Source organism: Acomys russatus, chromosome 4 (assembly GCF_903995435.1).
Source record: "Acomys russatus chromosome 4, mAcoRus1.1, whole genome shotgun sequence".
NCBI lineage: Eukaryota > Metazoa > Chordata > Mammalia > Rodentia > Muridae > Acomys > Acomys russatus.
This window is the reverse complement of record NC_067140.1, coordinates 28,293,597-28,305,124: the sequence shown is the minus strand read 5'-3', so window position 1 is coordinate 28,305,124 and position 11,528 is coordinate 28,293,597. Positions and strand designations below refer to the sequence as shown.

The 11,528-nt window shown below is 41.6% G+C and overlaps 1 pseudogene; it reads right to left on the bottom strand.

The window, feature by feature from the left end:
• Window positions 1-4,853: 4,853 nt before the first annotated feature.
• LOC127188387 (DDB1- and CUL4-associated factor 5-like) lies at window positions 4,854-9,731 on the bottom strand (annotated as a pseudogene).
• Window positions 9,732-11,528: the final 1,797 nt, after the last annotated feature.

The following is an 11,528-nucleotide window of genomic DNA, read 5'->3' as shown; positions in this document are numbered from 1 at the left end:
TTGATCTTCGCCATTCGGATAGCTGTAAGATGGAATCTCAAGGTCATTTTGATTAGCATTTCCCTAATGGCTAGGGATGTTGAACATTTCTTTAAGTGTTTCTCAGCCATTCAGTATTCCTCTATTGAGAATTATGTTTAGTTCTGTACCCCATTTTTAATTAGATTTTTTGGTTTGGTGGTGTTTAATTTCTTGAGTTCTTTATATATTTTAGATATTAGCCCTTTATCAGATGTAGGGTTGGTGAAGATCTTTTCCCAATCTGTGGGCTGTCGCTTTGTTGTGTCGACAGTGTCTTCTGCCTTACAGAAGCTTCTCAGCCTCATGAAGTCCCATTTGTTAATTGTTAATCTTAGAACCTGAGCTGTTGGTGTTCTGTTCAAGAAGTTGTCTCCTGTGCCAAGGAGTTCTAGGCTCTTCTCCATTTTTTTCTTCTAACAGATTTAGTCTGGTATTATGTTGAGGTCTTTAATCCACTTGGAGTTTAGTTTCATACAGGATGATAAATATGGATCTATTTGCATTTTTTACAAATAGACATCCAGTTGGACCAGCACCATTTGTTAAAGATGCTGTCTTTTTTTTCCATTGTATGGTTTTTTGCTACTTTGTCGAAAATCAAATGACCATAGGTATATTTGGGTCTTCAATTTTACTCCAGTGGTGAACTGCCCTATTTCTATACCAGCACCATGCTATTTTTATTACTGTTGCTCTATAGTACAGCTTGAGATCAGGGATGGAGATTCCTCTAACATATCTTTTATTGTATAGGATTGTTTCAGCTAATCCTGGTTTTTTGTTTGTTTGGTTTTGGTTTTTGGTTTGGTTTGGTTTGTTTGTTTGTTTGTTTGTTTTGTCTTTCCATATGAAGTTGAAAACTGATCTTTGAAGTTCTGTAAAGTATTGTGTTGGAATTTGATAGGGATTGCATTGAATCTGTAGATTGCTTTTGGTAGGATGGCCATTTTTATATCTTGATTCTTCCAATTCATGAACATGGGGGAATCTTTCCATTTTCTGATATCCTGTTCAGTTTCCTTCTGCAGGGACTTGAATTTTTTTCATAAAGGTCTTTCCCTTGCTTGCTTAGATTTACACCAAGATACTTTATATTGTATGAGGCTATTGTGAAGGGAGTGGTTTCCCTAATTTCTTTTCCATCCTTTTGTCATCTGTATACAGAAGGCCTACTAACTTTTTCATGTTAATTTTGTATCCTGCTGAAGTTGTTCATCAGCTTTAGGAGTTCTTTGGTAGAATTTTGAGGGTCTTTGACATATACTATCATATCATCTGCAAATAGTGAAACTTTAATTTCTTCCTCTCCTATATGTATCCCTTGATCTTTTTTAGGTGTCTTATTGCTCTAGCTAGGACTTCAAGTACTATGTTGAAGAGAAATAAAAAGAGTGTACAGCCTTGTCATGTCCCTGATTTCAGTGGGATTGATTTAAGTTTCCCCCCTTTTAGCTTGATGTTGGCTATAGGCTTGCTGTATATTGCCTTTACTATGTTTAGGTATATGCCTTGTATCCCTGTTCTCTCTAAGACTTTTTAACATGAAAAGGTGTTTGATTTTATTGGATGCTTTTTCCACATCTAAAGAGATGATTGTGTGTTTTTTTCTTTCAGATTGTTTATATGGTTAATTACATTGATGGATTTCCATATATTGAACCAATCCTACATGCCTGGTATCAAGCCTACTTGGTCCTGATGGATGAGATTTTTTATATGATCTTGGATTCGGTTTGCCAGAATTTCACTGAGTATTTTTGCTTCTATGTTCATAAGGGAGATTGGTCTAAAATTCTCTTTCTTTGTTGGGTCTTTGTGTGGCTTAGATGACTGTGGCTTCATAGAACGAGTTTGGTAGTGTTCCTTCTGTTTCTATTTTGTGGAATAGTTAGAGGAGTATTTGGATTAGTTCTTCTTTGAAGCTCTGGTAGCATTCTGTGCTGACTCCATCTGGCCCAGGGCTCTTTTGGTTGGGAGACTTTTGATGACTGCTTCTATTTCCTTAGGGGATATATGACTGCTTAATTTATTTGCCTGATCTTGATTCAACTTTGAAAAGTGGAATTTATCAAGGAAATTGTCCATATCCTTTAGATTTTCAAATTTTGTGGCATATAGACTTTTGAAGTAAGACCTAATGATTCTTTTAATTTCCTTGGTATCTGTTGTTATGTCTCCTTTTTCATTTCTGATTTTGTTAATTTGGTTACTCTCCCTTTGTGTTTTAGTTAGTTTGGATAAGGGTTTGTCTATCTTGTTGATTTTCTCAAAGAACCAGCTCTTGGTTTCTTTGATTCTTTGAATTATTTTCTTTGTTTCTAATTTATTGATTTCAGCCAGAGTTTGATTATTTCCAGCTGTCTACTCCTTTTGGGTGTGTCTGCTTCTTTTTTTCTAGAGTTTTCAGGTGTTCCATTAAGTTGTTTATATGTGATGTCTCCAATTTCTTTATGAAGGCACCTAGTGCCATGAACTTTCCTCTTAGCACTGCTTTCATTATGTCCCAAAGGTTTGGATATGTTGTGCCTTCATTTTCACTGAACTCTAGGAAGTCTTTGATTTCCTTCTTTATTTCATCTCTGACACAGTTGTCATTGAGTAGAGCATTGTTCAGTTTCTATATGTTTGCAGGCTTTTTGTTAATTCTATTGTTGATGTTCAGCTTTAGGTCATGGTGGTCTGATAAGAATAAGGGGAATATTTGAAATTTTTGTATCTATTGAGGCTTGTTTTGTGACTAATTATATGGTCTATTTTCGAGAAGTCTCCATGTGATGCAGAGAAGAAGGTATACTCTTTTCTATTTGGGTAAAAAGTTCTGTGATTGTCTGTTAGGTACATTTAACTCATGACCTCTGTTAGTTTAATTATTTCTCTATTTAAATTCTGCCTTGAGGATCTGTCCGTTGGTGAGAGTGGGGTGTTAACTTCTCCCACTATTATTGTGTTGAGATTCATGAGTGATTTAAGCTTTAAAAGTATTTCTTTTACAAATGCAGGTGCCCTAATATTTGGGGCATAGATATTCAGGATAGTAATTTCCTTTTGGTGGATTTTTCCTTTGAGTAGAACAAAGTGTTCTTCGCGATATTTCTTGATAAATTTTAGGTGAAAATCTACTTTATCAGATATTAGAATGCCCACTCCTGCTTGCTTCCTGAGTCCATTTGTTTAGAAAATCTTTACCCAGCTCTTTACTCTCAGGTAATGTCTATATTTGTTGTTGAGATGTGTTTCTTGAATGCAGCTGACTGATGTATCTTGTTTTTGCATCCATTTTGTTAGCCTGAGTCTTTTTACTGGAGAGTTGAGGCCATTGATGTTAAGAAATATTAGTGACCAATGATTATTGGATCCTTTTATTGTGGAGTTAGTGGTAATTGTGTGTGCCAATGTCTGTTTTGGTTTTGCTGACGTGATATTATCTGTATACTGCATTTTCTTGGGTGTAGCTGACCTTGTGATGAAGTTTTCCTTCTACTATTTTCTGGGTTGGTGTTTAGATACTGCTTAAACTTGATTTTGTCATGGAATATCTTGTTTTCTCCATCTATGGTAATAGAAAGTTTTGCTGGATATAGTAGTCTGGATTGGCATCTATGGTCTCTTAAGTGTCTGGATGACCTCAGTCCAAGCTCTTCTGGTTTTCATGGTCTATGTTGAAAAGTCAGGTATAATTCTGATGGGTCTGCCTTTATATGTTATTTGGCCTTTTTCCCTCACTGCATTGAATTAATACCATTGAATTAAAAAAATAAACTTTTTTATGAATAACAAGTAGGGCCTTGTGATGAGGAGTAGATTCAACAATCTACCTCTTGTTCTCTCCTCCCTCCCTATTTCAATATCCCCCTTTCCTTCTCTTCAGCTCCTATCTCCTTACCTACAAAAGAAAGAGAAAGGAAAAGAGATACGTTTCTTACTCAAACCTAGTTTCCTTTCTGTAAAATACCAATAATACTTATAACCAATTCTCAATGAAAATAAACATTTGTAGACCAAGACACTAAACAGAAACCTATCCAACCCCTCTCAGATGAAATGGGACATCATTCTCTTAAAGTTTCTTCAGGCTGATTTAGGGCAAATAATTATTTTGAAGGCATTCTCCCCTTTAAAAATTGAGGAAAATTGTTAAGCAAGCCAGGGATAGCATTTGTTGACTGCTTCTATTTCCTTAGGAGATATATGACTGTTTGTTTACATGATCTTAATTCAACTTTGGCAAGGGAATCTATCAAGAAAAAATGTCCATTTTATATAGATTTTCAAAGTTTTATTGCATATAGGCTTTTGAAGTAAGACCTAATGATTCTTTGGATTTCCTCAGTGTCTGTCGTTAGATCTCTCTTTTCATTTTGGATTTTGTTGATCTGAATACTTTCCCTCTGCCTTTTAGTTAGGCTGGCTAAGGGTTTGTCTATCTTGTTGATTTTCCTCTTCTTTTCCCTAGTTTTCCCACCTCCAGGATTGCCTCAGATTCTGTTTTCTTTGCTGCGTCTCATTCTCTTTTTAGGGCTTGAATAGTTTTATTCACTTATTTCATTTCTTTCTCCCATCTGATTGTATTTTCTTATAATTTTTATAGGATTTATTAAATTACTTCATCCGTTTGAATGCATTTTCCTGTATTTCTTTGATTTATTTTTCTCCTTTAAGGCTTCTATCATTTTCTTTACCTCAGATTGAAATCTTCTTCTTGTGCCTCAGGGGTGTTAGTATCTCCAGGCCTTGCTGTGGTAGGACCACTGGTTTCCAGTGGTGTCTTATGGTTCTGAGTTTTGTTACTTGTGTTCTTACTCTGGCTTATAGCCATGTGGTTGTTTCTGGTGTTAGCAGGCCTGGGCATTATTCCCATGGGCTTGCTGTCTATGTCCCAGGTTGGCCAGTAAGGTTGTGAGAAAGTGCCTTTTGTGGGCACTGTGGCCATGAACAACCTTGCTGCTGTCTGTGGCTGAGCGGTCAGTGGGGTCCTCTCTCATTCCAGCACTTGGGTCTCACAGGCCATTTCAGACTCACCACAATCTTTGTGTAGAAGTATCCTTGTCAGGGATAGGTTACCATGGCCAGTATCTGGGGGTCCTGGGGAAGAGTAGGCTGTTGTCTCCAGATCCCCAGAGTTCTGCCCTTTGTTATTGAGATGAAGGGCTTGGGGGTGTAAGCGTCCATTGTTGTGGTTGGCACAGAGGGGTTCAAGGCTCCTCTCCTCACTGTCATCAGACTGGGTTCTGGGACAGTTTCTGGATGCACTGTTGAGAGTGGGACAAGATGACTTGGGGACAGGAGGAGAGGTGGCTCCTCAGCATGGCTTCTCAGGGCCTTTCCATTCAGCTTCTTGGTTTCAAAAGAGTGCTCTAGAGGCCTACAGATAGTGTCTTGAGAGGTGCCCTCTGGTGGTTACTGTGCTAATAACTTGTGCCACAGCTGGGATTTCTAGTGGAAGTCCCTTCCTTACAAGCTTCTTTGCTGCAGGGGGCAGGTCCTGGTCCCTCTGGGTTGTGTCCATGAGACAGGCTTTCTTACTGGAAGAAGCAGTTGGGTTGTCTTTGTGGCTGGTTCCTGCTCTTCCTTCATCTGCCTCCTCTGTTACTGAGGAGGTTTCTCCATCTCTGTTATTTGAGTAAGAGTTATAGGAGTAGCAGAGCCATTTGTAAGCTTTATAAATCTTTCGCTCAGCTGACTCCATGTTGGTCGCTGATAGTGCCTGGCTTGGCTGAATATCCAGAGTGGAAGCGCTCTGCTCACGGAAGGAATTTGGGAAGGAGCAGAGGTCATCCACCTTGATCTAGGGATAGTCGTAAACTGTCCTTTCCAATTTAGGTGTTGGTGGGCTTGACTAGAGTGTTGGGCTGCTCTTCCTGGGCTGTCTTCTCTCGCCTCCGCATAGCATTTTGCTGCCAGGTGGTGACTTGGCATTGGTTCAGTTCCTCTTCATTCTCCGAACCGCCAGCAACCGGAGTTGCTGGAATCCATCCTCAGGTATGGGTGACCAAGGCCAAGGGAAGAGACCTGTGTCCAGTTCGGCCTCACAGGTGTTCTCTTCAGGATCAAACACATTGGACAGGGCCAAGAGGCGCTTTTCCCAGTAGCAACGCAGAGCAGACAGGTGCTGCTGCCGAGAGCCTGGGTCCTTATATGTTGGCGTTGCTGGGGTTGACACCACTGTATTTGTGGCGGTGACACTCAGGGGCCCCAGGTGGAAGGCGTTGTTGGCAGACTCGTCTATTGTGGGAGATGGAGAGTAGGGCAGTGAGGCCAAGGATTCAAAGTCAATGTAGTCGGAGTGCTCACTAACCCCTGCATGCCTCTGAAGGATAGAGCTCTCACTGAGGTCACTGTCTGAGCCAGAGGTCCAGCCCTGGATCTCGTGCTGCACAAAAGAGTCAAAGAAAGCCATTATCCAGGGGTCTTCCTGGACTGACTGGTTAGTGTAGTCACAGGACAGGCAAAACTAACTTCAATACAAGGCTTATGAGTGTAGAGGCAGCGGGAACCATCTTCAATCTGACTGTCGAGGTCTCCTGTACATCCTGGCTGCCTGTATGGGCTCCAGATCTTGACACTCTTCGCTACCCCGGAAGAGCAGATCATGTAGATGTGGGGGTTAAACCAACTCTGCTTAACAATGGACCGATGCTCTTTCAGCACCATGAAGGCTCCATTGGCCACTCTGTCAATGCCACCTGCTTCTGGATCTGCAGGAATCTTCCATGTGTACAGGTTGAAGTCATCAGAGACTGAAAGGATATACTGGTCAAGAACCCCTGCAAAACAGCAGCTCTTCATAGTGAATGACTCGAAGTAGTCCCGATTATGAAGCTGGAACACCAGCAGGTGGGAGTGGACCTCATAGAGGACAGGGAGGCAGGCGGCACCGCGGGCCAGGAGTTGGGTCCCATTGCTGTTGAATCGCACGCTCATGGCACTTTGGAGAGACAGGTTGCCACCATAGCTCTGGAGGGAACTCTGGGGCTTTCTAATGCCCCACAGTCCAACTCCTTCCTTTGAATTGGCCGTGGCTAATAACCGGGGCTCCACAGGGTTAAACATGACACTGTGAAAGGCTAATGAGTAGTTTGCCAGGCAGAACAGCTCTCCATGGGGAGACTACCGGACTTTGCAAATGAGAACCTGGCCATTCTAGTTCAATCCATTTGTCCACAAATTTCGGGAATTCCTTGTTTTTAATAGCTGAGTAGTATTCCATAGTGTAAATGTACCACAGTTTCTTTATCCATTCTTTCACTTCGGGACATGTAGGCTGTTTCCATGTTCTGGCTATTATGAATAAGGCAGCTATGAACATGGTTGAACATATGTCCCTGTTGTGTGGTAGTGCATCTTCTCGGTATATTCCAAGGAGTGGAATAGCTGGGTCTTGAGGAAGCCCTATTCCCATTTTTCTGAGAAAGCACCAGATAGCTTTCCAAAGTGGTTGTCCTAGTTTGCATTCCCACCAGCAATGAAGGAGTGTTCCTCTTTCTCCACATCCTCACCAGCATGTGGTGTCAGTTGAGTTATTGATCTTAGCCATTCTGATGAGTGTAAGATGGAATCTCAGTGTCTTTTTGGTTTGCATTTCTCTGATGACTAAGGAGGTTGAGCATTTTTTAAGTGTTTCTCAGCCATTTGATATTCCTCTGTTGAAAATTCTCTGTTTAGTTCTGAGCCCCATTTCCCAATTGGGTAGTTTGGTTTGGTGGTGTTTAATTTCTTGAGTTCTTTATATATTTTGGATATTAGACCTTTGTCAGATGAAGGGTTGGTGAAGATCTTTTCCCAGTCTATAGGCTGTCGCTTTGTTCTCTTGACAGTGTCACCTGCCTTACAGAAGCTTCTCAGCCTCATGAGGTCCCATTTATTAATGGTTGACATTAAGGCCTGGGCTGTTGGTGTTCTGTTCAGGAAGTTGTCTCCTGTGCCTATGCGTTCCAGACTCTTCCCCACTTTTTCCTCTAACTGGATTAATGTCTCTGGTTTTAAGTTGAGGTCTTTAATCCACTTGGACTTGAGTTTTGTGCATGGTGACAAATAGGGGTCTAATTGCATTTTTCTACATGTAGACATCCAGTTAAACCAGCACCATTTGTTGAAGATGCTGTCGTTTTTCCATTGAATGGATTTGGCTTCTTTGTCAAAAATCAAGTGACCAAATGTGTGTGGATTCATCTCTGGGTCTTCAGTTCGATTCCATTGATCCACTAGCCTATTGCTGTGCCAGTACCATGCTGTTTTAATTACTGTTGCTCTATAGTACAGCTTGAGATCAGGTATGGAGATTCCTCCAGAGGATCTTTTATTGTATAGGATTGTTTTTGCTATTCTGGGCTTTTTGTTTCTCCATATGAAGTTGAGAATTGTTCTTTCAATATCTTCAAAGTATTTTGTAGGTATTCTGATAGGGATTGCATTGAATCTGTAAATTGCTTTTGGTAAGATGGCCATTTTTACTATGTTAATTCTCTCGATCCATGCACAAGGTAATGAGTGAGTTCACCCAGAAGCAAAAAGAGTTAAATGGTATATACTCACTTATATCGAGACACTAGTCCAAGGGGTACATCCCCATGAAAAACTTTACCTACCTGGAAAGTGGGTCAAAGGGGAGGACATCTGATTGAGACTTTAGGTGTGAGAAGCCTGGGAGAATGAGGAAATAGAAGGTTCCAGAGGGTCCTGGAAATCTACAAGCAGGTCTGGGTCCTGGGGTCCTCCTCAAACTATGGCACCAGCCAAGGAAAATATAGGCAGTAAACTTCGAACCCCTACCCAGACTAGCCGACAGAGAGGATATTCTCCACCATTAAGTGGAGAAGAAGATCTGACTTTCACACAAACTCTGGTGCCCCATATTTGACCATGTCCCTTGGATGGGGACACCTGGTGGCACTCAGAGGAAGGATAATAGGTCATCAAGAAGAGACTCGATACCCTATGAGCATATACAGGGGGAGGAGGTCCCCCTCAGTCACAGACATAGGGGAGGGAAATAGGGGGGAACCAGGAGGGAGGGAGGAATGGGAGGATACAAGGGATGGGCTAACAACTGAGATGTAATATGAATAAATTAATAATAAAAAAAGGAGAAAAAAGAAATGAGAGAGAGAGAGAGAGAGAGAGAGAGAGAGAGAGAGAGAGAGAGAGAGAGAGAGAACCTGGCCATTATCTGAAGAGCTGGCAAAAATACTGTAAGTCACTAGGCTCACCGACAAGCCCTATACTTCATCTTTATGAGCAAACACATCCAAGGTCTCACTGCTTTCAATGTCATGGAGGATAGCTTGCTCATCATTTCTTCTGGAGAAGACATTGGTGTTTCCACCATTGAAAGCTAGGCAGAAAGTGTCAGAATGGTGCTCCCCTTCAGGTGTCTGGCTTTGACCCTGGAATGGATAGCTTGTTTCATGTGCCATAGGAGAACTCAGCGGTCACCTCCTCATAGTTTTTCAGGAAGTCAGCACTGAAGATTAATCTCAGCACACACCATAGGCAACTGCTGAGACCAGTCACTGGCCTCCGTCGTTGGAGAATTCAATGCCATCGACACAGCCAAAATGGCCAAGAAAGTCCTTCTTGTAGTGGTTTCTGCAGCCCCACAGGTGTCTCCTCTGAAAGTCCTGAGTGAGCAGGGGGTCGCCATGTGAGACCTGCTGGGACAAGAAACCCACCACTGACCTCATGCTGCCCCTGAGGCCAGCTCTCCACTTCATGCTTGAACCTCTGCCGCTGTGCCTCCCTCTGCTGCATGCCTGGCTGCTGTACCCCTCCTGTCCCTCCCCAGGAGCCAGAGGCTTCTTTAACCAGTCATGGCACATGGAGCCCCTTGTATTTCTTTTTACAGACTCTCTGTTATGTTTATTCCTCTCTTTAGCCCCAAATAATGTTTCCTGTATTTTCCTTCAGCTCAGTTTATTGTATTAAACTCCATGACTCAAAGGCAACTTGGAGATATATGGAAATGGCTTATACTTCTGCGCAGCAGTTCACCAGCGAAAGCAGTTAGGGCAGGAAATCAAGTGGGAGGAACCTGGAAACAGGTGATGATGCAGAGGCCATGGCAGAGTGATGCTCACTGGCTTGCTCATTCTGCTTTTTCACAGAATGTAGAGCCACCACCCCAGGAATGTCACAATCTACATTGGGCTGGTCGACCCTTAACTAAGAAAATGTCTTATAGGTGAATTTTTTAAAATATTTATGTTAGCCATCTTGACAGGTGTCTTATGGAATCTCAGAGTCATTTTAATTTGCATTTCCCTGATGACTAAGAACATTCAGCATTTCTTTAAGTGCTGTTGGCCATTTGAGTTTCCTCTGTTGAGAATTCTCTCCTTAGCTTGGCACTCTATTTTTAAATTGGGTTATTTGTTTTGTTGGTGTTTAATTTCTTCAGTTTTTTAATATATATATATATATATTTGCATATTAGCCCTCTGTCAGATGTAGAATCGGTGAAGATATTTTCCCAATCTGTAGACTGCCATTTTGTTCTATTAACAATGTTCTTTTCCTTACAGAAGCTTTTCAGGTCATGAGGTCCCATTTATTAATTGTTGATCTTAGAGCCTGAGGTGTTAGTGTTCTGCTCAGGAAGTTGTCTTCTGTGCCAATAAATTCAAGGCTTTCCCCATGTTCCCTTACAATAGATTTTGAGTATCTGGTTTTTATCAGGCTACTGTTTGTCTTTCTTGGGCATCATTCAGGTATGTTTTATCTTTAAGCTCTTTCTTGACTTCAGTCTCTCTCTCTCTCTCTCTCTCTCTCTCTCTCTCTCTCTCTCTCTCTCTCTCTCTCTCTCTCTCTGTGTGTGTGTGTGTGTGTGTGTGTGTGTGTGTGCGTGCGTGCATGTGTATGTGTTTCTTTAAAATCTTTGAATTTTTTGCCATGCTTTATGATTCCTTTTTTTTTTTTTTTTTTTTTTGGTTTGGTTTTTCAAGACAGGGTTTCTCTGTGTAGCCTTGGCTGTCCTGGACCCGCTTTGTAGACCAGGCTGGCCTTGAACTCACAGTGATCCACCTGCCTCTGCCTCCCAAGTGCTGGGATTATAGGCATGATTCCTTTTTAAACGTAAAAGACCTGGAATTCATCTAGGTAGTTGTCATTGGTAAACATTTCTGCAGAACTGGCAGAATTTGGAAAGAAGATGCTGGATTGATTTTTATTTTTATTTTTGATGATTTAAAAAACTATTTAATAACCCCTACCAAGACCTAGCCAACGAACGTGATATTCTCCACCGTTGAGTGGAGAGTGAGATCTGACTCTCACACAAACTCTGGTGCCCCTTTTCTGACCATGTCCCCCGGATGGGGAGACCTGGTGGCACTCAGAGGAAGGATAGCTAGTTACCATGAAGAGACTTGATATTCTGAGAGCATATATAGGGGGAGGAGGTCTCCCTCAGTCACAGACATAGGGGAGGGGAGAAGGGGAGAAATGGGAGTGAGGGAAGAATGGGAGGAAACAGGGGAAGGGCTAACAATCGAGATGTAATATGAATAAATTAA